At 39.3% G+C, this 27,202-nt stretch overlaps 1 pseudogene; it reads left to right on the top strand.

Annotated features, from left to right (window-relative positions):
- The first annotated feature begins 419 nt into the window (after nt 1-419).
- The window catches only part of LOC144256899 (optineurin-like), a 45,701-nt pseudogene continuing 18,918 nt past the window's right edge, over nt 420-27,202 (top strand).

The following is a 27,202-nucleotide window of genomic DNA, read 5'->3' as shown; positions in this document are numbered from 1 at the left end:
TTAACCAAAACTATGAAAAATAAATATATGAATATTAACAGTTTTACTGAGATATAATTCACATACCATATAATTCACTCAAAGTAAGGAGATTTGAACTTGAAGATCTGCATGGGAAAATTTAATGATGCTTTGCCCATGTCTACACATACCCTTCCTTCTCATTTTCCAGTCTCTTATTGTATCCCTTTGTACATGTATACACACATGCATGTTTCCCTGAAACTGGGATATGCCTTTTTGTTTAAAACACACACAAAAAAAGGATTTAAAAAGTTTAAAATGCAAGTGGAGAAAGTTGGCAACTTTGGAAATAAATATTAGTAATTATTAATGGGTCTGGGAGACTCAAGGACACCCTTGGTAGAGGGGGCATGGCTAGATTTTCAGTTTGTGGCTTTTCCATAGGAACTTCTGCCATGTCCCATCAACCTCTCAGCTGCCTGACTGAAAAGGGGGACAGTCCCATTGAGACCACAGGAAATGGACCCCATATTCTGGCTCACCCCAGCCTGGATACATTCACCCCAGAGGAGCTGCTGCAGTAGATGAAGGAGCTCTTGGTTGAGAACCACCAGCTGAAAGGTGAGCAGCCACTCAACCCATATTCTCCACTCACCTGGGGCCTTTATGAAACATAATTCCTTTGTAACAAGTCTCCTACATGAGCCCAGATTGCTTTTGGTAGGGCTAAAATGCTTTCTGTTATTTACCTCTTGATAACGTAAGAATAAAACATATTCTGTCAGGGACTGGTGATGTTGTTCAGTAGAAGAATGCTTGCCTAGCATGTGCAAGGCCCTGGGATGGATCCTCAGCACTGCAAAAAAAATAAAAAGAAAAAAAATATTCTATCTCAGGGAAATAGTATAGTGACATTTGGTCTATTAAGGGGGAAAAGAAAGGAAGGCTTCTTTGAATACAGACTTAGTCCTAAATATTACCTATTCGTAGGAAGCATTCTGATATGTCAAACTATGGCTTTTGGCAGAAAGGGTGTTCTTATCACAGAGTGATAGGACCTTCCTTAGTTTCCTAGTTAGAAATGGGAACCTGGGCTATAGTGGAGGTATCCAAATCAATTTTTTTTTCTTGATACTTTGAGGACTAGAAATGTTCACTAGTCCTGTCTGAAAGCAAAAACCACTCACTTTGATATAATCTTTCTCCTGCTGACCCTTGGGCCCAGGCCAAGGCTGGCCTGTTTAGATCCAGAGCCAAGTGGTGAAGTGGACTGTGGACCCATTTGGTCCATTCTCCTGGTGTGTGTGACTTCCTCATTCTGACCCCCATACAGAAGCCATGAAGCTAAATAATCAAGCTATGAAAGGGCGATTTGAGGAGCTCTCAGCCTGGACAGAGAAACAGAAGGTAGAACGCCAGTTTTTTGAGATACAGAGCAAAGAAGCTAAAGAGCGCCTGATGGCCTTGAGTCATGAAAATGAAAAATTGAAGGAAGATCTTGGAAAACTAAAAGGGAAATAAGAAAGACCATTTGAGGTGAGAAGACTGATAAATTATGATGTTGTTTCTTAGTATTTTCAATAGAATCTTATTTGTCTAGACTCCTAAATGAAAACCTTTCATGATTCAGGCTGAACTAGTGTTGTATAAAGTGTTTTTGGTGAAAAAAAATTGATTGAAGTTTTTTTAAAATATGTTTTTAGTTGTTGATGTACATTTATTTATTTATTTATATGTGGTGCTGAGAATCAAACTCAGTGCCTAGGTAAGTGCTCTACCACTGAGCCACAACCCCAGCCCTAGATTGCAGCTTAAGCCTGTATAATCTCTGCTGGGGAAAAGAAATTTGTAAGGCTTTAACCATGTTGATTGTAGTCCAAAGAATACTGAGGCAATAAATGAGCGTTTCATATTCATTACAGTGATGCAGGTGGACCTCTGCTTTGAACCATCTAATTGTTGTCTTTTAGATTATGTCTCTGATAAAAATTACATTTAGAACATCTACTATTCAGTATTTTTACTTATTGACTTTGTCCTTTCTCTCAATCTAAAATGGAGATAATTCACTTTACATTTCCTTTTGAAAAATGACTTGTCAAATGCCACGCTGTGATGAGAGGCTGGCTATAGAGTTGCCATGGTTAAAGAGAAAGAGACATATCACCCAAGTAACCTGGGAAATGTATTCATACTAGAGAGTAGATGTCAAAGATGTTAGTGAAATACAAACCAGGACACATTTGAAGTCCCTGACAATATACCAAGGGTCACTGGTTATTGTTCACTTGGGTGGACATCTGCTATTCATTTTCTTCCAAGCTGGTACTTAATCCTTTGGAAGCTGAAGTACTTGGTTGTATTATGGAGGATGTATTCTAGCTATCAGTGATTTTTTTCTTGAGGCTTTTTACTTTGAATTTTGTTGATCTCTATTTTCTTGAATGGGTAAGGAATAGAAGGAAAATTAAAAATAATGGAAAAGGGGGGTGACTAATTCAAAACATGAGAAGTTGATTACAAAAATACTACAGTTCATATCAATGATCTTACTCATCATCCTGCTCATGGAATGATGAATATTCTGCTTGGATAAATTTATATTTGTATTGTTGGTAAGATTTATCATGCCTGAACCATCAACTTGTCTTACTGTTCAAAGAGCATGAAGTTGTTTCTTTGGGGGGGGGCGGGAATTTCTCATTAGCTAAATATTGTTGAGGAAAAATTCTCTGAAGAAATGATCACCTAAGATATATGAATGATTTTCTAATCTGGAAGAAAATATCTTAAATTATGTTGTTTCCTTGGATTTTGGAATGTGAGCTGATTGTTGGCTTTAGCCAGCTGGGGCCTATCACACTGAAGCCAAGATAGTAGCTTCCAGAAGCAGTTTGTCTTTTTGAGCTATCTGCCTATGGGCTTTCCTAGAATGCTCCAGAACTGGAAGAAGTTAAATCAGAAGCTGAAGCTTTGGACAGCTGTTTTCAAGGCAAGTGATCACAGGAAACAAACTCCACATGAGGATGAACAGAGATCTCCCTTGGAGGTCTACCTTCTGATCCTTATGAGGCCAGGCACTAGGGGTTCTGTCTGATTTCACTGAATTATGCATTAAAATTATCTCCAGGGAGTGTTTTCTACCTTAATTGTACAAATGGCTATGCAGGGTCAATAGATAGAATCCTTCTAGGATTCTAAGATGGCATATTAGCTTAGGTCTACCACGCGGCCTGCGCAGTGGTTTCATTAATGAGGTTCTAGGCATAAAGTTAGTTAGAAGAGATCGAAATAAAAACACAAGACTCAGTTACCTTATTTCTATTGCTAGGTCCGAGATGGCTCCCCTCTCTGGTTCGCTCCTCTAAGCTGCCCAGCAGGACAGCAGGGATTACTCAGGGCTAGCAGGAGAGAGAGAGTGAGCATGCCAGGGACCAGCCTTTTATTGGGGAACAAGAGATTCAGGGGAGAATTCCATCCAATGAAGGTTGAGGGGGAGCTGCAATCCAAGGTCAGGGTCAGTGATTGTGTCCCTGGGGTCAGTGGTCAGGCACACCCCCACACGGATGGGCTCTCTCATCAGGAAAGGGTCGGGAAAACTTCGACTTTGCCAAAGTGCCTCAGACCCTTAACGGGAGGCACCCGATCACGTGTTAGAATGGCTTCCCACATATTCCCCCTTTTTTTGTCTTAACAATGAGGCGGCAGTTCAGTCTCTGGAGTTCCTGGATTCTTGATTGGAAGACTCGCCATCCTATAGTTACAATACAAAAGAGAATTAACAGCAAAGAGAATAATCCAATAATATACCAAGCGGAGTGTTTAAGAATATTTCCAGGGTTGAATCCATTTAACTCCTTCAATATTTGGTTAGCCAAAGAAGAAGGATCTGAAAAATCAGCTCTATTATTTTGAATGTCTTGGATATGGTGATGAAGTTCCAGAATATCCAAGCTATTATTACTATTTTGCCAAATACCCAATAAATGGTTTTTAACCTTCTCCCAATCCCAGAGAGAAGCATTGTACTTGGCAGCTGTAACACATACATACTTATAATTAGCATGGCATTTAAGCCTTTCCTTAAATTTTAAGGCTGAAAGTTCATTACCTATGTCTATAACAGTCGCCTCTAAGGCGTTTAATTTAGTCTCAATCCTTTCATCAATATTTACTTGATTATGCAGAGCCTTGGAAGTATTTTGAGCTAAATTATTAAGAAATTTTGCATGCTGAATATTTTGAGACAACGTCAGAGACGCAGAGACAGTTGAGGCAATAAATGAGACCAGTGCTAAGACACCAACAATTATGACTCCAATAGCACGTTTAGGTCTTGTTAGCTGAGCATGAATTTGCTGCAAGACTTGTAAACCAGCATCAGCATACCATGGCTCTGAAATATTAGCAGGTAATAAAACGAAAGACGGCTGATGAAGTATCAGCACTCCTTTTCCTCCATTATACCTAGTAATACAATTGGTTAGGTTGCATCTATTACAAGTAACCATATATCTGTCACCTATCCATTTAACTTTTACTTTTCCAATAATTAAAACATAAGGAGATTGGACACAAGCTCTTAAGCCATAGCAAGATCCCTCTTTACAGTTCTTGCCAACAAATTTTGGTAAAGGTTTATCTGTAAAATGTAAATACTCTGAGGCAGCAATTAAACGCCAAATATCTTTTTGAATACCTCCTTCACTATAAGTCAAAATATTACTAACAAATCCTGCAGGTGTCATAGCAGAATTTTTTCGTGATTGTTTCTTATCAATTTTTGGAGACCAGTCTAAAATATACCCACTATCTTTAGACACCTTATGTTGTACAGGAAAGGCATTTACACAATCCATCCATTTAGGAAAGGTGCGATCTCAATTATAGAACTATTTGGACAGTGGGGTATCTGTGGAGGTTTTGCAGAAATGACTGGCTTGTTATGGGAAAGTCCCATCTTAATTACTGATCTAGTATTAGGTTTTAAGTCCCCATAAATAGAATTATTTGTCAGTCTAGGTTTACCAATCGCTGTCTTTTCTTCGAATGATACTTTCAGACAGCCAGCATGTTTATCATGTGAGCAACACAAAGGTAATTGGGCACTGTAGCCAGAATAATTAAATCTAGTCACATGATTGGGAGTAATATGAGTATCTGTAAATCCTCCCATCATGAATGAGTCATTAGTAAATACTGGAATAGATTCTCCAGTCCACACAGCTGGGTGTACCAGGGGTGGATCTGGGAAATATGTCCAATAAGTGTCTACTTGATTCCCTTTTACCTGACAGCCCAGTAGGGCAATTACTGTCGCTACCATCAAGACTGGGGTCCTGTTCTTTCCTAGGCATCAAAGTATTTGGGAAGCCTGGGTTGTTAGCTTCTTCACGTCTTTCCACGAAATCAGCTTTTCGACTGGTTCAATCTGGTCTTTCTTCATCTTTTTCCGAAATCTCCTCCTTCTGGGTAGTGGCTCCTCCGGGTCGATTCTCAGTCACTTGAATCTGGGTTCTATTTCCTCCATGTCTGATAGAACGTTCAGGCACCCAAATAGGATGGAAGGCACCTTCTGGGAAGATACAAGCATGACCTCGGCCCCATGTTATTACCGGGTCCGGACCCTTCCACTGACCAGTCTGTAAATCCTTCCACAGAACTCTGCCTAAGGGACCTGTTACTGAAGGAGACATTTGTCTCTCAGCAGCAGTGTGACCTTCTGCATCACAGTTTAAAAAATTTAAAACAAACAAGGCATGATTAAGGCCATTTTGGGGAGTGACAATCCTATTCCCCCCTTTTAATTTTTGTAATTGAAGCTTAATAGATAAATGAGCTCGTTCCACAATGGCTTGACCTTGGGGGTTATAAGGAATTCCTGTTTTATGATTAATTTTAAACTCTTGGCAAAATTGTTGAAAAGAAGAGCTTACATAAGCTGGAGCATTATCTGTTTTAATCTGCATAGGGCACCCTAAAACGGAAAAAGCTGCTAAGCAATGAGAAATTACATGTTGAGCATTTTCCTTAGTATGTGTTGTGGCAAAAATAAATCTAGAATAAGTGTCCACTGTGACATGCACATAACATTGCTTACCAAATTGAGGAATATGAGTTACATCCATCTGCCATATCTGATTTGGTTTTAATCCACGGGGATTTACCCCTGATGGCAGAGATGGAGTGTGAATAACACACTTTGGGCATTGGCTTACAATGTGATGAGCTTGTTCTCTGGTAATATTAAATTTTTTACGTAAGCTAGAAGCATTTTGATGATGTAAGGAATGGGAAGCTAGTGCACAGTCATATGAAGACATCTGAGCTAGAAGCATTTTGATGATGTAAGGAATGGAAAGCTAGTGCACAGTCATATGAAGACATCTGTTGACAAAAAGCTACTAACTTATCAATTTTGTCATTACCTGAAACTAGAGATCCAGGAAGATTAGTATGAGCTCGAATGTGTCCTATGAAACATGGGTACTTTTGCATTAGCACTGTCTTTTGTAAATTATGAAATAATTCAAATAACTCCTGTGATGAAGTAAACCCAATCATTGAAGTTTCAATATTTTTGGTAACTCTGACTGCATATAAGCTGTCAGAATAAATATTAATAGGCTCATTTGAAAAGTAATCTAAGGCACAGATCAGAGCTTGAAGCTCTGCTCTTTGGGCAGAAGTATAAGAAGTTTGTATCACCTCTGTGTGAACACGACTGAAAAAACCTGCCTTACCAGAGTTAGAACCATCCATGAACACCGATAAAGCTCCCTATATTGGATAAGCTCGTACAATTTTCGGAAAAATTAGTGATGTTAACGATGCAAACTGTACAATCTTATCACGAGGATAATGGCTATCTATCTGTCAGGAAAATCAGCAAAAGCTATCTGCCATGAATTAGAACTTTGAAAAAGCCAGTTAGTCTGTTGAACAGAAAATGGAATAATTATGATTTCAGGCTCAGATCCAATTAATTGCAAAATCCTAGTTCTACCTTTAATTACTAATTGAGCAATAGAATCATGAAAAGGAATTAATGTTTTTTGAGGAGAGTGGGATAAATAAATCCACTCAATAACTCCTAATCTTTGCCATATGGCTCCTGTTGGGGTATGCTCAGTTGGAAATATTAATAAATACACTATTTCTTTAGGATCTATTCTAGTAAGCTGTGCATTTTTAATTGCAACTTCAACTTTTCTTAAGGCTGCCTTAGCTTCCAAAGTTAGCTGACGTGGAGAGGTTGGAGAAGGATTTCCTTGTAATATCTGAAATAAAGGACCTAACTCAGAAGTAGTTAGTTTTAAGGATGGCCTTAGCCAATTAATATCTCCCACTAATTTTTGAAAATCATTAAGGGTACGTAACTCCTTAACTCTTATCTGAAGATTTTGAGGATGGATTGTACGTCCTTGAATTATTTGACCTAAATATTGAAAAGGAGACACCTTTTGAATTTTTTGAGGAGCTATACATAAACCCATTGCTGTAAGTGAAGCCTCTGAGTAAAAATTTCTGAAAGTATCTCTGGATTAGCATGAGCCAATAATATATCATCCATAAAATGAATAATATATGCATCAGGAAAGCTATTTCTTATGGGATCTATTGCCTGATCAACATATTTTTGACACAGTGTAGGACTATTACGCATTCCCTGAGGAAGTACCTTCCAGCAATATCTTTTAACAGGTTCCTTAAAATTAATTGCTGGGACAGTGAAAGCAAACCTTTCACAATCTTCAGGATGCAACCTTATAGAGAAAAAGCAGTCTTTTAAATCTATTACCATCAAGCTATAATCTAAAGGAATGGCTGTGGGGGAGGGAAGTCCTGGCTGTAATGATCCCATAGGCTGAATTGCATGATTTATTGCCCTTAAATCCTGTAGTAATCTCCAATTTCCTGACTTTTTCCTAATAACAAAAATAGGTGTGTTCCAAGGACTAATCGTTGGTTCAATATGACCAGCGTGAAATTGTTCCTCAACTAATCTATGAATTATTTTAAGCTTTTCCCCTGAGATGGGCCACTGAGAAATCCATATAGGCTCCTTTGTGAGCCATTTTATTTTTTCAGCTGTCTTAGGGATCAGGGAAGTACTCAGGGCCCCTAGTAAAAATTTTGGTTTGGAGCATTTACTAATCTTTGTCGCTTGTAAACAGATACTCTTCCTGAAAGGTCTCCTTATCATCTCCAGGAAAATACCTCTGATTAATTTCTTCAACTGACCTTATAGAATTTGGAGTAACTAATAATAATCTCATTTTGGTTAAAATATCTCTTCCTCATAGGTTAGCTGGTAAAGACTCTAACACATAAGGCTTAAATACTCCACTGTTCCCATCAGAATCTTCCCAACGGAGATAGTTGGCACTTTGAGCAGGCTGTGAAACCTGTCCTATTCCCTCTAGGTTAGCTGGTGCTACATGCAAAGGCCAGTTTCTAGGCCAAAACCGACTAGACAATACCGAAATGTCAGCTCCTGTGTCGATAATTCCTAGAAAATTTTTATTATTAATTCTAAGTTTTAATAAAGGGTGTTCTTGTCTTACTAACTGTGACCAATATACTGTGTCCGGCTGTTTAGAAACTGAATCTGCCGGCAGGTGCCTTTCTGAGACACAAGGCAATAATATTAATTGGGCAAAAGTATCCTTTGGGGTGAGTCTTAGGGGATAATTGGCTTTTACAGTTACATATAACTGTTCTTTAAATCCTGAATCTATCACACCAGGTATTACCTCAATGGCTCCCTTCAAATTATTTCATCCCAAAATTAAACCTACAGTATTATCAGGAAGTGGCCTGAAAATCCCAGTAGGAATTTGTTCTGTCCCCGTTTCAGGATTTAACTCAACTGTCTTTGAAGGTCCTAAGAAAACTGTCTGTGATCTCTGTCCCTGTCCGGTAAAAATCGCGGACTGTTCTGGTCGGCGCCAGTGACGTCACTCTCTGCGACCTTCCCTGGAATTCCCCATATTGTTGCTCGGCCCGGGGAGAGGCCAAACAGAAGTTTTTTGTCCTCTCACTAGGAGGAAATGCCGGCGGCAAAAAGGCAGGCTCATCCATGCCATCTGAATCCACCACGTGGCACTGAGTCCTGCAATATCTATTATCGCCAGTAGATGGAGCTCTGAACTTAAAATTGCGCATGCAACTCTCGCGGGCAAAGTGATTGTTTCTACCACAAACATAACATTTTCCGCGGGACCTTTGACCTAAATTTTGCGGCCCTAAGGTTTCCCTTAACGTAGCCGCTAAAGCTATTGTTTGTAATTGGGCGGGATCTAAGTCAGAACACAGGCGAATAAACTCAGAAACTGTTCCTTTTTTTTACGATGCGGCCGGAGAACATCTTGACAAATTTTATTTGCGTTCTCAAAGGCCAGCTGTCTAACAATAAATTTGCTTGCTCCTGGGTCCCCTATGGATCTGTTCGCAGCCTGATACAGTCGGGCTACGAAATCTGAATAAGTTTCATTGGCACCTTGTCTGATTTTGGTAAGAACTAAATTGGACTGGTCCTTTGGGACGATCTGCTTCCAAGCACGCTTTGCACAGTCAGTTATTTGATTGTATACTACAAAATCATAATTTAATTGCCTTTCTAAAGCTGCGAAATCTTCAGTCCCTAAAAACATCATTACTGGTGTTTCTATGCCCTGTCTTCTGTTTCTCTCTGCTTGCTCATTACAAAAATCACTCCAATAGGTTTTCCAGATTAAGTAATCCACCCCGCTCAGACAAGATCTGGCTAAAAAAATCCAATCCCTAGGAGGAAGGGGTTGTGAACAAATATTTTCTATCAGACTTTGTACGAAAGGGGAATTTGGACCATACGTCTCACATGCACTCTTTAATTCTTTAATAGTTTTAAATGCGATTACAGTATGAACTCTTACTCTCTGATCTTGTTCATCAGTTTGCTCAAAAACTGGAAAGAGGTGAAAACCACTAGTATCCTCTCCCATTTCTTGAGCCTTCTTAATACCTCGCTGGACTGGGGTAAGAAGAGTCATTTTTAATTCAGCATACCTGTTAAATTTGGTCCTTCTAGCAGGTACTGGCCGAATTTGAATAGCTTGGGCAGGCGGTGTTAAACGCAGCCTATTAAAATTTCTCTCTAAGTCCTGAATTTCAACATCTGATCCTTCCTCTTCAGACTGTGAGCCATGGTCCGAATCTGAACTATCGCCATTTTGAATTTGGGTTTCTAAAACACGTGGTTGAGAAGAACCCTGAGCCCCTCTAGGAGTCTCTTCCGTATTTTCCTCTCTAGCAAGATCATCTATCTTTTCCGGAGGGTCTTCTAGGATCTGGGAAGTTTCTCCTCTATGATGTTGCTCTGTACAATCGGCTTGCAGGCTAGCCTGATCCTGCGAGCTAAAGTCCATATTTTTAACCTTTGGCCTGGCCCTTAGTGCCTTTGTTTTTGAAAGGCTTAAGGGAAAGGGAATAAACTTAGCCTCAGGCTGATTCTCCATTTGAATAGACCTAACAGCTCCTTTTTTTTTTTTTTATTGGTTGTTCAAAACCTTACACGGCTCTTGACATATCATATTTCAGACATTAGTTTCAAGTGAGTTATGAACTCCCATTTTTACCCCAAATACAGATTGCAGAATCACATCAGTTACACATTCACCTTTTTACATAATGCCCTATTAGTAACTGTTGTATTCTGCTACCTTTCCTATCCTCTACTATCCCCCCTCCCCGCCCCTCCCATCTTCTCTCTCTATCCCATCTACTGTAATTCATTTCTCTCTTGTTTTTTCTTCCAATTCCCCTCACAACCTCTTTTATGTAGTTTTTTTTTAACAATGAGCGTCTCTTTCCATTTCCATGCAATTCCCCTTTTCTCTCTCTTTCCCTCCCATCTCATGTCTCTGTTTAATATCAATCTTTTCTTCCTGCTCTTTCTCCCTGCTCTATTCTTAGTTGCTCTCATTATATCAAAGAAGACATTTGGTATTTGTTTTTTAGGGATTGGCTGGCTTCACTAAGCATAATCTGCTCTAGTGCCATCCATTTCCCTGCAAATTCCATGAATTTGTCATTTTTTAGAGCTGCGTAATACTCCATGGTGTATAACTGCCACATTTTTTTAATCCATTCATCCATTGAAGGGCATCTGGGTTGGTTCCACAGTCTAGCTATTGTGAATTGTGCTGCTATGAACATCGATGTGGCAGTATCCCTGTAGTACGCTCTCTTAAGGTCTTCAGGGAATAGACCAAGAAGGGCAATAACTGGGTCAAATGGTGGTTCCATTCCCAGCTTTCCCAGGAATCTCTATACTGCTTTCCAAATTGGCTGAACCAATTTGCAGTCCCACCAGCAATGTACAAGAGTACCCTTTTCCCCACATCCTCTCCAGCACTTGTTATTGTTTGACTTCCTGATGGCTGCCAATCTTACTGGAGTGAGATGGTATCTTAGGGTAGTTTTGATTTGCATTTCTCTGACTGCTAGAGATGGTGAGCATTTTTTCATGTATTTGTTGATTGTATGTCCTCCTCTGAGAAGTGTCTGTTCAGGTCCTTGGCCCATTTGTTGATTGGGGTATTTATTGTCTTATTGTCTAATTTTTTGAGTTCTTTGTATACACTGGATATTAAGGCTCTGTCTGAAGTGTGAGGAGTAAAAATTTGTTCCCATGATGTAGGCTCCCGATTTACTTCTCTTATTGTTTCTCTTGCTGTGAAAAAACTTTTTAGTTTAAGTAAGTCCCATTTGTTATTTCTTGCTGTTAACTCTTGTGCTATAGGCGTCCTGTTAAGGAATTTGGAGCCTGATCCCACAATATGTAGATCGTAGCCAACTTTTTCTTCTATCATAAGCAGAGTCTCTGATTTGATATCTAGGTCCTTGATCCATTTTGAGCTCACTTTTGTGCATGGTGAGAGGAGGGGATTCAGTTTCATTTTGTTGCATATGGATTTCCAGTTTTCCCAACACCATTTGTTGAAGATGCTATCCTTCCTCCATTGCATGCTTTTAGCCCCTTTATCAAATATAAGATAGTTGTAACTTTGTGGATTAGTCTCTGTATCCTCTATTCTGTACCATTGGTCCACCCGCCTGTTTTGGTACCAGTACCATGCTGTTTTTGCTACTATTGCTCTGTAGTATAGTTTGAAATCTGGCTTTGCTATACCACCTGATTCACACTTCCTGCTCAGAATTGCTTTTGCTATTCTGGGTCTTTTATTTCTCCATATGAATTTCATGATTGCTTTATCTATTTCTACAAGCAATGCCATTGGGATTTTGATTGGCATTGCATTAAACTTATAGAGGACTTTTGGTAATATTGCCATTTTGATGATGTTAGTTCTGCCTATCCATGAACAGGGTATATCTTTCCATCTTCTAAGATCTTCTTCTACTTCTCTTTTTAGGGTTCTGTAGTTTTCATTGTATAAATCTTTCACCTCTTTTGTTAGGTTGATTCCCAAGTATTTTATTTTTTTTTTGAGGATATTGTGAATGGAGTGTTTTTCCTCACTTCCGTTTCAGAAGTTTTGTCACTGATATACAGAAATGCCTTTGATTTGTGCGTGTTGATTTTATAACCTGCCACTTTGCCGAATTCATTTATTAGTTCTAGTAGTTTTTTTGTAGACCCTTTTGGGTCTTCTATGTATAGAATCATGTCATCTGCAAATAGTGATAATTTAAGTTCATCTTTTCCAATTTTTATGCCTTTAATTTCTTTCGTTTGTCTAATTAATTGCTCTGGCCAGTGTTTCGAGAACTATATTGAATAGAAGTGGTGATAAAGGGCATCCCTGTCTTGTTCCAGATTTTAGAGGGAATGCCTCCAATTTTTCTCCGTTCAGAATTTTGTTAGCCTGTGGCTTAGCGTAGATAGCTTTCACAATATCAAGGTAAGTTCCTGTTATCCCTAGTTTTTCTAATGTTTTGAACATAAAGGGATGCTGTACTTTGTCGAATGCTTTTTCTGCGTCTATCGAGATGATCATATGGTTCTTATCTTTAAGTCTATTGATATGGTGAATAACATTTATTGATTACCGTATATTGAACCATTCCTGCATCCCAGGGATGAATCCTACTTGATCATAGTGCACAATTTTTTTGATGTGTCTTTGTATCCGATTCGCCAGAATTTTATTGAGGATTTTTGCATCTAGGTTCATCAGAGATATTGGTCTGTAGTTTTCTTTCTTTGAAGTGTCTTTGTCTGGTTTCAGAATCAATGTGATGTTGGCCTCATAGAATGAATTTGGAAGAACTCCCTCTTTTTCTATTTCCTGAAATAACTTGAAAAGTATTGGTATTAATTCTTCTTTAAAGGTTTTGTAAAACTCTGCTGTATACCCATCCGGTCCTGGGCTTTTCTTGGTTGGTAGTCTTTTGATTATTTCTTCAATTTCATCCATTGATATTGGTCTGTTCAAATCGTGTGTGTCCTCCTGACTCAGTCTGGGCAAGTCATATGTCTTAAGAAATTTATCGATGTCTTCACTATCTTCTATTTTATTGGAATATAGGTTTTCAAAATAATTTCTAATTATCTTCTGTATTTCTGTGGCGTCTGTTGTGATATTGCCTTTTTCATCCCTTATGTTAGTAATTTGAGTTCTCTCTCTTCTTCTCTTCGTTAGCATGGCTAAGGGTCTGTCAATCTTGTTTATTTTTTCAAAGAACCAACTTTTAGTTTTGTTAATTTTTTCAATAGTTTCTTTTGTTTCAATTTCATTGATTTCTGCTCTGATTTTAATTATTTCTTGCTTTCTGCTGCATTTACTATTGTTTTGCTCTTCCTTTTCTAGGGCTTTGAGATGAAGTGTGAGCTCATTTATTTGTTGGTTTTTCCTTTTTTTGAGGAATGATCTCCAGGCGATGAATTTCCCTCTTAAAACTGCTTTCATTGTGTCCCATAGATTCCGATATGTTGTGTCTGAATTTTCATTTATCTCTAAGAATGTTTTGATTTCCTCCTTTATATCTTCTGTAACCCCTTGATCATTCAGTAACATATTGTTCATTTTCCATGTGATATTGGATTTTCCCTTCCTTCTTTTATCATTAATTTCCAGTTTCAATCCATTATGATCAGATAAAATGCATGGTATAATCTCCACCCCTTTATATTTATTGAGGGTTGCCCTGTGGCATAATATATGGTGTATTTTTGAGAAGGATCCATGTGCTGCTGAGAAAAAAGTATATCCATTCGATGATGGTTGGTATATTCTATATATGTCAGTTAAGTCTAGGTTATTGATTGTGGTATTGAGTTCTATAGTTTCTTTATTCAACTTTTGCTTGGAGGTTCTGTCCAATGGTGAGAGAGGTGTGTTGAAGTCACCCATAATTATTGTGTTGTGATCTATTTGATTCTTGAACTTGAGGAGAATTTGTTTTATGTATTTCGCAGCACCATTATTTGGTGCATAAATATTGATAATTGTTATATCTTGTTGTTTAATGGTTCCTTTTAACAGTATATAATGTCCTTCCTTATCCCTTTGGATTAACTTAGTCTTGAAGTCGATTTTATTCGATATGAGGATGGCCACACCTGCTTGCTTGCGCGGACCGTGTGCGTGGTATATTTTTTCCCAACCTTTCACCTTCAGCCTGTGTATGTCTTTTCCAGTCAGGTGTGTCTCCTGGAGGCAGCATATTGTTGGATTTGTTTTTTTAATCCATGTTACCAGCCTATGTCGCTTTATTGGAGTGTTTAAACCATTAATGTTTAGAGTTACTATTGATATATGGTTTGTACTTCCAGCCATGTTTGGTTATTTATCTCTTTTTTTTTTAATATTTCGTTTGTTTCTCCATGATTACGTTTCCCCGCTCCATCTGTCTTTACTGAGGTACTTCCCACTGTTGGCTTTGGTTATTGTTTTCCATTTCTTCCTCGTGAAGTGTTTTGCTCAAGATGTTTTGCAATGCTGGTTTTCTGGCTGCAAATTCTTTTAGTTTTTGTTTATCATGAAAGATTTTTATTTCGTTGTCGTATCTGAAGCTTAATTTTGCTGGGTACAGAATTCTTGGTTGGCATCCGTTGTCTTTCAGTGTTTGAAATACGTTGTTCCAGGATCTTCTCGCTTTCAGCGTCTGAGTTGAAAAGTCCGTTGTTAACCTTATTGGTTTACCCCTGAATGTAATCTTTCTCTTTTCTCTTGCAGCTTTTAATATTTTCTCTTTGTTCTGTATATTGGATATCTTCATAACAATGTGTCTTGGAGTTGGTCTACTGTGATTTTGTATGCTCGGTGTCCTATATGCATCTACAATTTGTATATCTGTTTCCTTTTTTATTTTTGGAAAGTTTTCTGCAATTATTTCATCTAGTAGATTACTCATTCCCCTGGTTTGAATCTCTATCCCTTCCTCTATCCCAATGACTCTTAAATTTGTTTTTTTTATATTATCACATATCTCTTGTAGGTTTCTCTCGTGATTTTTAACCAGCCTATCTGAGTTGGCTAGACTCTTTTCCAGATGATATATTTTGTCTTCGTTATCTGACGTTCTGACTTCTACTTCCTCCACTCTATTAATGATACTCTCATTTGAGTTTTTAATTTGGTTTATAATTTCCCTCATTTCTAAGATCATTGTTTGATTCTTTTTTATAGTCTCTATCTCCTGATAAAGATGCTTAACTTCTTCTTTTATCTGTTTATGTAATTCCTTCTCAATGTATTCTTTCGCTGCTTGAATTTGCTTTCTCGTATCCTCTTTAAGGTTCCATTCCATCTGTCTCAGGTGATCCATGAGTTCTTTATGTGACCATTTTTCTGGTGACTCTATATCCTCCTGAATATTTAGGCTGCCCTGCATTGTTTGCACTCCTTTTCTTCCTTGCTTTTTCATGCTGTTCATATTGTTCCTTGTTCTGTTTGACTGCTGAGTTACTGTTTACTCCTATAAATTTATTTGATGCTTGGGAGGAAAGGTATTAGAAGGGATGGGAAGAAGTCACTAAAGAGAATGAGAGTAAGCAGGTAGAATTCAAGGAAGGGGGAATAAGAAAATTGAAAAGAAATGTAAAGGCAGGAGAAAAGAAGGAAAGAACAAAATAGAAAATTTAAAAGAATTTAAAAAAATAATAATAGTAGAAATGAAAAATGAAATTAAAAAATAGAATAAAATAAAATAAGATGGATTAAAAAACATTTAAAAGGACAGCAAAAAAAAAAAAATTGTAAATGTAGTCCTAGAGTTCGATTAACTGCTCTTCCAGTAGATGGAGCTATGCCTACCGGGCCAAGTCTCTCCTCTCAGTAGGCGGGAGTCAATCACTGTGCAGCAGTTCTTCCTCCCGGACTGGGCGAGTCTCCACTCCTGCTGTGGGCGGGGCCTTTCCCAGAGCTGGTCAGGGGTCGTTTGCAGCACTGGGCTGGCAGGTGGGGGGTGGTCGTCTGTAGCTCCAAACCACCAGAGGAGGTTCACAGAGTCGGGCCGGCCTGTGCCGAGCAGGCAGCGCCCGCTCCCCCACTCACTGCAAGGTTGCAGGCAGCGGCTGTTTGGCGCCAGCCGGCGGCGGTTCACAAAGCTGCGGCGGGCGTGGGCCCTGGCAGGCAGCGCCCGTTCCTAAGTTTGCTGTAGCGTGTGGGCGGCGGCAGTTCACAGAGCCAGGTGGCGGGGGCCCAGGCGGTCAATGTCTGCTCCTACCTTCGCTGTGACGTGTGGACTGCAACCACCCGGCAGCGGCCGGTGGTGGATCACGGAGCCTGGCCGGTGTGGGCCCAGGCAGGCCGCGCCCGCTCCTAAGCTCGGTGCACCCTGTGGGCCGCTCGTCTGGCATCGGCCAGCAGCGGTTCACAGAGCCAGGCCGGTGTGGGCCCAGGCAGGCCCGCCCGCTCCTAAGATTGCTGCTACGTGTGAGCAGCGGCTGGCTGCGGTTCACAGAACCAGGCAGCGGGGGCCCAGGTGGTCATTGTCTGCTCCTACGTTCCCTGCAACTTGTGGGCTGTAGCCACCCAGCAGCGGCCGGTGGTGGATCACGGGGGTGGTGGATCATGGAGCCGGGCCTGTGAGGGCCCAGGTAGGCCCGCCCGCTCCTAAGATTGCTGCTACGTGTGAGCAGCGGCTGGCTGCGGTTCACAGAACCGGGCGGCGGGGGCCCAGGTGGTCAATGTCTGCTCCTACGTTCGCTGCAGCCACCCGGCAGCGGCCAGCAGCGGTTCACAGAGCCAGGCCGGTGTGGGCCCAGGCAGGCCTGCCCGCTCCTTAGATTGCTGCTACGTGTGAGCGGTGGCTGGCTGCGGTTCACAGAACCGGGCGGCGGGGGCCCAGGTGGTCAATGTCTGCTCCTACGTTCGCTGCAGCCACCCGGCAGCGGCCGGTGGTGGATCACGGAGCCGGGCCGGTGTGGGCCCAGGCAGGTCACGCCCGCTCCTAAGATTGCTGCTACGAGTGAGCAGCAGCCATTTGGCGGCTGCTGGAGGGGCTGTGCCCCTGCTCTGCGTTGCCGAGATTCAGTAGTCTGTGACAAGCAGACACCTCCAATTAAACTTACTAGTTCCCGGTAGGTCTCCTTTCAGTGGACTTTGCTTGAAGTTTCTCAGCCTGACGCCTGTGGGTGTATTAATGAGTCTCTCTGATCCCCTTACCACGGACGCATTGAATGTGCTGCCTCTTTGCTGGCGGCCATGTTCTTTTTTTCCCTCTACCTAACAGCTCCTTGAATGCCTTTTAAAAGGTCCTCAGGGGGCCATGAACTCTGGCCCATATATTCAAAAAGACAAACTTCTAGAGCTGTCCATGTTTTCTGTATATTTTCTATGCCTCCAGGTAATTCATTAGAAATACAAACTCTCTGTAACTTCCTCCCTAATTTCTCCCAAGTAAGTAAATTTGGAGATTCCTGTTTGAAAAACCAAGGACAATATTCACCTACAATCTTTAAAAATTGTAATAACTGAGTTTTCTTTATCTGTTTCCCTTTCTGATTAATTATACTCTCTAAAATAGTCAGGTACATTTCCTTATCAGTAGAAGTTGAATTTCCCATTTTAATAAATTTAACATCTCTTTCCTTCAATAACTCCAGGTACTTTTGTGACCCAATGTCACTTCTTCCTTTATCTTTATCTTTTCCTTATCTTTATATCTTTTTTCCTTATCTTTATCTCTTTTTTCCTTATGATTATAGTGCGAGCTCCCACTCAATCTAACTAATCTAGAATGCCCCCCTCGTGGGTGACAAATCTACCACGCAGCCTGCGCAGTGGTTTCATTAATGAGGTTCTAGGCATAAAGTTAGTTAGAAGAGATCGAAATAAAAACACAAGACTCAATTACCTTATTTCTATTGCTAGGTCCGAGACGGCTCCCCTCTCTGGTTCGCTCCTCTAAGCTGCCCAGCAGGACAGCAGGGATTACTCAGGGCTAGCAGGAGAGAGAGAGTGAGCATGCCAGGGACCAGCCTTTTATTGGGGAACAAGAGATTCAGGGGAGAATTCCATCCAATGAAGGTTGAGGGGGGGCTGCACTCCAAGGTCAGGATCAGTGATTGGGTCCCCGGGGTCAGTGGTCAGCCACACCCCCACACGGATGGGCTCTCTCATCAGGAAAGGGTCGGGAAAACTTCAACTTTGCCAAAGTGCCTCAGACCCTTAACGGGAGGTACCCGATCACGTGTTAGAATGGCTTCCCACACTTAGGCACATTTTCAGGACAGTGGGAGGAAAGATTGTACAAATACATGAAAAGACAAATTGTGTCACATGAAGGTCAGTGGTAAGGGCTCAGAAGTGATGAAAGAGAGTAACAAAGAATGGAGCTGGAGTAGAGATCAGAGATAAACCATAGAAGCGCTAACCCAGGAAGCAAATGAAAGGATTTCAGTAGTAAATGAAGGGAAATTTGAAGGATTATCTTATAAGGAGTTTCATGGAAAAACAATTGGATTTATTATTTCCTGAGGACAATTAAGGGAATTGTGAAAAAGAAAATTTAGACAAATAATCTGAGATTCTAATGTCAGTTTTTTATCCTTGATCCTCAAACACTTGTTTTAAACTCTATTTTCTCTCCTTATACTAAGGTGTATAAAAATGCTTTCTTCAAAATGTCCTTAGAGAGGTCAAGAGGGCACACATAATGATTCCTAAAAAGGCTAATTTTGCTTAGACTCATTCCTGGTTCTAGGTGAGGTATAATTATGTTTTTCCTGTTTCATTCTTCACCTTTGTTTCTTTTGTGTGAGTCACTGCTGAGAGAATTTGCACAGCTTCTAACTTTTCCTTGCTTCTTGGGGTTCCTTGAGCTGCTTTCCTTTGAATGTGTGGTAGTTCCCAGCATGGCACTGCTCCAGCTGAAGGCAGAGTATCACCTGGGCAGCGGGAGGCCCATCGGGTAACAAGTCAGTACCTCATGGGCTAGCTGGTTTGTGGTCCAGCCACGTGTCTTTCTTATACTGCTAAAGTTCCACTCTCAACCTTTGGGCCTGTTCTTTGTTTCTTGGGAAATCTTTTAGAGAGGTTGGGAGAGGAAAAGGATAAAATTCAGACAATGCTGACTACAAGTTATGGATCACTAATTTAAATTATTTGTTTAGAGATCATGTTGATAATAGTTAATTATGCTATCAGTTTCTGAGAATTAAGATTTTTCTTTAAAGGCTAGTCTGAAGAATTTGTTATTTTTCACTGAACTATTAAGATGCAGGGAATGTTGAAATTTTCTGGTGCTCTTAAGCATCTATACTTCCAATTTGGAAAGGGAAATAAATGAAGCATGTTGTCATGCACATAAGAGCCTTGGAGGTTTCTTAGGGAGAGAACCAAGTATGTGGTGTCACATGTTCCCTTCTAACCTAAAAGAACGGAGACCAGGAATTTCAGGGATTCTGTTCAAGGTCATACCCCCAGTGATGGACAGAGTATAGACAAGATCTGTTCTCCCTATTCCCAAGTGAAAAAGCCATACCTAAAAAGGGTCTTTCTCCTGTGACGTTGACATATGCAGTCATTGCAACAGGGTGAACACAATGCATAGTAGGCACTAGTGGGATATTAGTGCTAATTATTGTTTTTATAGGCTAAATTTGTTTATTTATTTATTTGCTTTTGGTACCAATCTCTGAATTTTAAATTTCCTATTTCTCACCAGATTTATTTTTACCAACTTTCAAAACAGCAACATAGAATATTGTACCCACCAGCTTACATATTGGGAGGATTTGGGTCATTTCACTGTGTTTTGCTGACATGGGACCAAGTAATATCCTTGGTGCTTTGGCTTCTAATTAGATATCATGAGTATAGTGAGAAAGGGGATAAGTGGACATTTCTGGAGAGGAAAAAAGGTGGATTTTTTTCTTTTTCTTTTTGTTTTCTAGAGTTTTGGTCTTATTCACCATTGCCAAAATCTGGTTGGTTCTTTTCATAATATCCATATTTCAATATGCTATGGAAGACTTTCTTTCTTTCATGAAGTCATTTTAAATTTCTGTTATTTGAGTACAACAAAAATAATGTAAAATGCTTGGCATTGTGTCATATGAATCCTAGCTACTGCAGAGACTGAGGCATGAAGATCTCAAGTTTGAGGGCAGCCTATGCAACTTACCTGTCTCAAAATAAAAAAATAAAAAGTACTGGGGATGTAACACAGTGGTAGAGAGCCACTGGGTTCAATACCCAGAAGCGCACACACAGTAAAAATTTCCACCTTAAATGTTCTGTTAAAATAAATGTCAAGAGCTGGGTTTTCTATTTAAACCAGGGTACAAAGATATTGAAAACAGCCTTGTACATGAGTGTGAGGACAATCAATTTTGATGCATAGGCCCTTAGTTGATTTGTTTATGTGGTTTACTCCTTGTCATTTCCAGGACCCCACTGGTGACTCTAGGCTTCCCAAGGTGGTAGCAGAGCAGGAAGTGGAAACAGTTGAAGACCCAGGTGGCATGCCTTCAGGCTGAAAAGGCAGACCTGCTGGTCATCGTGTCTGAATTACAGCTCAAGCTGACTGCCAGCGGCTCCTCAGAAGACTCCTTTGTTGAAATCAAGATGGCTGTAAGAGGTTTGTTTTTGGTATTGTTTTAAGCAAACTACAAAGCCTCATCTAGACAGAGGAAACAATTACTACTGTTTTTTGCCAACAATGGAAGTGAAATAATGAGGAAATTTTAGTGTAGCAATGATAAATTAGGTCCCATTTTTTTTAAGTACAATGCTTGCAAGGGTTTCCCTAGCAAAAATGAAAAAATATAAATTACCCTTTATGACAAAAGATATAATCATTTTCCCCAACTTGTCCTGGCAAATTGGATGTTTTTGTGACTGACCTAAAAACAACTCAAAAACAAACAAACAAAAAAAAACATAAAGCATGATCTTTCTGGTCATTTTAAAAATCAGGTCTCAAAGCCGTGAGACCAGTTCACTTAGATGAGCAGAATTGTGATCAAGTAGTAAACCAATGATTTTTAAATACTTTTTAGTTGTGGGTTTCTCTTTTCAAAGTCTTATGAGGAATTAGGGAAATTAAAAATGAGAAGAGAGGGAAGAGCTGTTCTGGTGGTAGATTTGTTGCCAAAATCTCTGTCATTGTCCGCAAAGCCAATCCAATAAGAAGGTCAGGATTTTGAGAAAAAGGAAAAAGAAGATTTATTGCTTTGTTAGCAGAGGAGAAACACAGGGGACTTCTGTCCCAACAGCCATGACTCTGCCCATCAGCAAGAACAGGGGGCTTTTAAAGAGGTGACTCAAAGGCTACATTCTGTGTGTTCTCTGGAGTTGTAATTCACTTGTTCATTTGGGAGATCAGATCTTTCTGAGAACTTCTGGTACCATCCCCAAAGTCTGGATTACTTCATTCCTATGGTGAGTGTGTACTCTGCTTAGGATGGGGAAGAAAGGTAATCCTGTTTCCCCTGAGATTAGGGAGGACCCAGGAGAGAGGAGGAGAAAGAAACATGTCCATTTAAAAAATAAGTTGCAGTGGCAGAGCAGTAAGAATTATATTCAAAGCATAACATGACCACTGTTACAGGTTGTGGGGTATATGAGAACTGAGTTTGAACCCAGTGCTGTCAAAGTCAAATTCCTGTCAACCCAAAATGAAGTGAGCTAAGCAAGGTGGTGTGTATTGATCCCTAAACTCTTGTGAATTGTCTATTACGACTGTTTTTGGATATACACATAGTCCTGTTAAAGAGCAGAGTGGGTATGTAGATCATGTAGGGGCCTCTCTTTCCATGACACTACAAAAGATTGGACAGTGAAGGAGAAAAAACACACAAGGATAAAATCCTCTGTAATATAGAAGGTCATTTGAGCTTTGTCAAAGTGCAGATCTGATACGGGAAAAGAGATAAATTGTGCCCTGAAAAAGGAAATGGACTTTATAGATCAGTCAGGGGTAGTGGGGAGGAACTTGAAAAACAGCTGATCTACTAGGTATTCTGTAATATTACTGTGGGTCTTCCTTATTCACTTACCACACTAAAGATTAATAGAGTTGGAAAATGGTTCTTAGTGACCTTACTATCCATGCCAAAATCAGGAGAAATTTAGGTTTGAAAAGGCTCCTTTACCAGAGTGTCCTTCCTGGAAGATGACTGAAGCAGAAATTTGATCAAAGAGCTTTAATCTTCTGCAAATAACTGATAAAATTCAGGAAACCAAAAGAGTATATCAGACTTCTCCAAATTAGGCTTGTTCTCTTATAGTTAATATCATCTTCTGCCTCACAGATAAGGGACAGTTGTGCTTGCCTCACTGTTGTGAACTTGAAAATACTGCACAAGATTTAGAAAGTGCAGCTCAGGAGGCTGAGGCAGGAGGATTTCAGGTTTGAAGCCAGCCTCAGCAACTTAGTGAGGCTTTAGGCAACTTCATGAGAACTTGTCTCAAAATAGAAAAATTAAAAGGGCTTGGATGTGGCTCAGTGTGGTATCAAAAAAAAAAAAGATTTAGGAAGTATATCTACAGTATCTATTATAATTTTTGAAGATTTCCCTGTTAGTTTATTTGAATATAACTGCCTTGCAAATACTGCTTTAGTCTTACTTAACCTTCTCTATCCCTAAATGGCCTATGGTGCATGCAAATTTCTAACAGGACCTAATTTGGCAAAAAAAAAAAAAAATGTAGGTAAGCCTCATCCAAAGAAAATTGCCTCTTTGTCAACTTTAATTCATAGAGTTCTAGTATTTTACATTTTAGAGAGCTGTATAAGAAAGATATGTGGGATTGTTAGCTGTGTGACCTTAACCTAGGGAAAAAGGAGAGATAGGAGATAAGCTTTCCTGTTTATGGAGTCAGGGTGAGTGTGTTCAATGAGAAGAGTCTGACCTTTACACCTTGGCCTAGATATTTGTAATCCTGATAGGGTGTGCAGACTGAGGGAAGAGTAAATTTCCATTCCACTTGAGTGACCCAATTTAATCATTTCACATTCAAATGTTGCGTAGTTTCCTGGGTTGTATCATCAAAATTCTTGATCTTTTCCTTTTTCTTTTCTTTTGACAAACAATTTGTCTTATAGATATATTGTTTTAATCCCTTTCATTTCTGCTTTTACAGGAAGGAGAAGCAGATGGAACATTAAAAGAAATCAAGAATAGTCTTGAGCCTACAAGAACAGTCTCCATTGACATGTATGTGATGAAAGACTAGAGCTGTCAGGCAGAAATATGGGGCAGTCTTGTCCCTTTGAATCTGTCACTGGAGGTCAAACATGATGGGCTGGAGAAGTAACTTTTTATTGATTTATAGTAGGACCTTTCATTAATATTCAGTTTGAATGCTATTTAATGTTATAGTCCAAACTGGTGGAGAATAAAAACAATGTTTGGTGCCTTTTTTAGGCTGACTAATGCAGACTACTCTGTTGTAGGTGTTTCATCTCCATCAGGTAAGAAGTGAAAACAGTCCTGCCCTCCATCAAAAGAATATTGCTTCCCAAAGACCCATGTTTGCTAATTTGTTTACCAGTGGACCCATGTTTGCTAATTTGTTTACCAGTGCTGTCTGACTTGGAGCAGGCTGCCCAGCTTCTATAAATGAGATGTATCACTTTTATCTTCCTTGTTCATCCCTAGTTATAAGCCAGAGTGACCAGTGCTGGTGATCCTCTCTAACGATTATTGTTAATGCTAGCAATCACTGTAGGAGTTTCTTGAAAGTGCCCAGGTATCATATCTGCGTAGTCTCAAGTTTACCTGAACCAAGTAGATACTGAGAAACAGACATCTTAAATAATGAAAGGGCAAGACAGGTTCTTGCTAAATTGAGGATGGCCTCAAACTTGCAGTTCTCCTTAGCATTCTAGGTAGTTGGGATTACAGCCACTGTGTCCAGCACTACATAGATTGTTTTTTTGTTTGTTTGGTTTTTTTTTTTTTTTTTTTTTTTTTTTTTTTTTTTTTTTGGTGGTACTGGAAATTAAACCAAAGGTCTCACATATGCTAGGCAAGCACTGTATTACTGAGCTACATCCCAAGATTGCCTCATAGAATTTTAAAATCTTTTTTTCTATAACTTGATGAATGTACATAGATAATGACTTATAAAAGGTGAAAAAAAATTTCCAATCATGTTTCTAAGCCCTTATATCAGAGAGAAAATATTAGACAATATTCTTTCATCAAAAATGGCTGTTGGCATAAGTGAATATTATTCCCTTTTTTAGGTTAAAAATTCTTAAAACTTTTTTCCCAAGTTCTGTTTTGGGTATCAGAAGACTTTCCTAGAAGTATAGGGAAGGAAGACAATTGTTTGACAATTTCAAGCCACTTCCTCCTCATTCATACCACATGCAAATATCAGTTCTTCTTTTAAGCCACTGTGCTATTTAAAAAAAAAAAACAATAACAACCCTATATTGTTTATGAGAATCAGAAGGAGTTTGAGATTGATTTAGATTTAGAGTTTGAGCTTTGGAGTCCTAGTAATAGAATTCAATGTTTGTTCTTTATTAGATTTGTGAGCTCCAGTAGTTTACTGAAATAGTGCCTGCCATAGTCATCATAGTCCCTGAATGTTTTTAGAGTGGTAGCCATGGTTTTGTTTGTCATTAGAATGTCTCTATTCAATCATATTTTGAAGGCCAGAAAAATATTTGACAACATTGGCTATATTTCTCTTTGGTTACTTGAAACAAAAAGAAAAAAATGTTTTCTTAAGTAAAAGTGACTTTCTCAGGTTTGGAGAAAGACCAATGTAGTTTATTTGGCTGAGTCCTCTTTGAGACTAGATCTCTGGAAAGCGAGTTTTGGGGTCTTACTTACACAGTGACCATTCAGAAACAGCAAGTTATACTTTAAGGCTAGCTTCTCTGGAGTCTCACTGTCAGTCCCTACCCCTTCCCCAGAAAGTAGGAAGGAGCATAGCACTATGGGTCTTGGGACCATCCATATGTCAGTAGATGAGAATTAATTGGAGAATGTTCTGGAAAACAATTTGTTTAAGCTGATCTCAGTTATATTGGGTTACTCTAAGTGTTGGTTTTCATTTTTTGATAAAAAAACAAAACAAAACATTTAACCTTTATACTGAATGTGGTGGTGGTATCAATATAGGAGCAAATATGCCAAAGGTGCCAAAAATTATTTGGAATTTAAAGAATTAACTGTGAGCCAGCTCCTGCTTTGCCTAAGGGAAGGAAACCAGAAGGTAGAGAGACTTGAAATTGTGCTCAAAGAAGCCAAAGAAAGGTATGAGATAGCTTGACGTGAAATGTGCATACACTGTTTTTTAACAGCTTTATTAAAATATAACTGAGATACCACACAGTTCTTCCATTTAAAATTTACATTTCAATGTTTTCAGAATATTGTGCAATATTCGGTTTTAGGGTTGTGCAATCATTGCCACAATATAATTTTAGAACATTTTTTCCCTCATACCATACAAGGAATCCAAATCCCATTAGCGTGTCTATACTACCCTTGCCTCCCAGTAATCTGCTTTCTGTCTCTATACATTTTCCATTTCTGAGCATTTCATATAAATGGAATTACAAAATATGTGATCTTTTGTGATCTCTTATGACTGGCTTCTTTGACCTATCATAGTGATTTTTTTTTTTCCTAATACTGGGGGTTGACTCAGAGCCTCACATGTCTCACATATGCTATGCACTATATCCCAGCCCCCAATTATTATTTATTTGTTTGTTTGTTTATTTATTTTTCGAGAAAGAGTCTTGCTAAATTGCCCAGACAGGGTTATCCTCCTGCCTTGGCTCCTGAGTAGCTGGGATTAGAGGTGTGCAATATCATGCCCAGTTAGCATAGTATTTTTGAGGTTCATATACAATGTACCATATATCAGTACTTAATTCCTTACTGTTGCTTGTTTTAGTTAGCTTTTTTCACCATTGTGAATAAAAGACCTGACAAGAACAATTTTAGAAGAGGAAAAATTTATTTAGGGGTTCATGGTTTCAGAGATCTCAGTCTATAGAAGACCAGCTCCATTCCTTAGGGCTCCAGATAAGGCATGGTGTAAGAGTGTGGTAAAGATGAGGCTCATATGATTATCAGGAACCAGGGAGAGAGTCTGTACTTGTCAGATACAAAATATATACCCCAAAGCAACACCTCAATGCCCACCTCCTCTAGCTATACCCTACCCACCTTCAGTTACCACTCAGTTGATCCCCCATCAGGGTATTAATTCTCTGATTGGGTTAAGGCCCTCATAACCCAATCATTTCTCCTCTTAACCTTGCATTGTCTCACACATGAGCTTTTGGGGGACACCTCACATCCAAACCATAACACTGCTGAATAATATTCTACATTGGATATGTGACATTTTTCCATTTATCACTTGATGAACATTTACTGATTAAGAATGCTTCTATGAACACATGGATATAAGTGTTTGCTTGGACATATGTTTTTAATTCTCTGTGGTGTATACCTAGGAAATGGAATTACTAGTCTGTTTAATATTTGAGGAACTACCAAATCATTTCCAAAGAGGCTATACCACTGTGTATTACCACCAGCAGTATATGTATATTCCACTTTCTTCACATCCATATCAACACTTGTCTACCATTTTTATTTTAGCCATCTCAGTAGATGTGAATTGGCATCTCATTGTAGTTTTGATTTCTAATTCCCTAGTGAGAATCTTTTCATGTTTTAATTTTCTTAGGAGAAATAGCTATTCAAATAGACTTGTTATTTATTAAAAGTATTATTTACAAATATTTTCTCTCATTCTGTGGGTTGTTTTTATCCTTCCCTTTTCCCTTTCCATTTTTT

The sequence above is a fragment of the Urocitellus parryii genome, chromosome 9 (assembly GCF_045843805.1).
Source record: "Urocitellus parryii isolate mUroPar1 chromosome 9, mUroPar1.hap1, whole genome shotgun sequence".
Classification (NCBI taxonomy): domain Eukaryota; kingdom Metazoa; phylum Chordata; class Mammalia; order Rodentia; family Sciuridae; genus Urocitellus; species Urocitellus parryii.
This window is presented reverse-complemented; position numbering and strand designations above follow the sequence as displayed.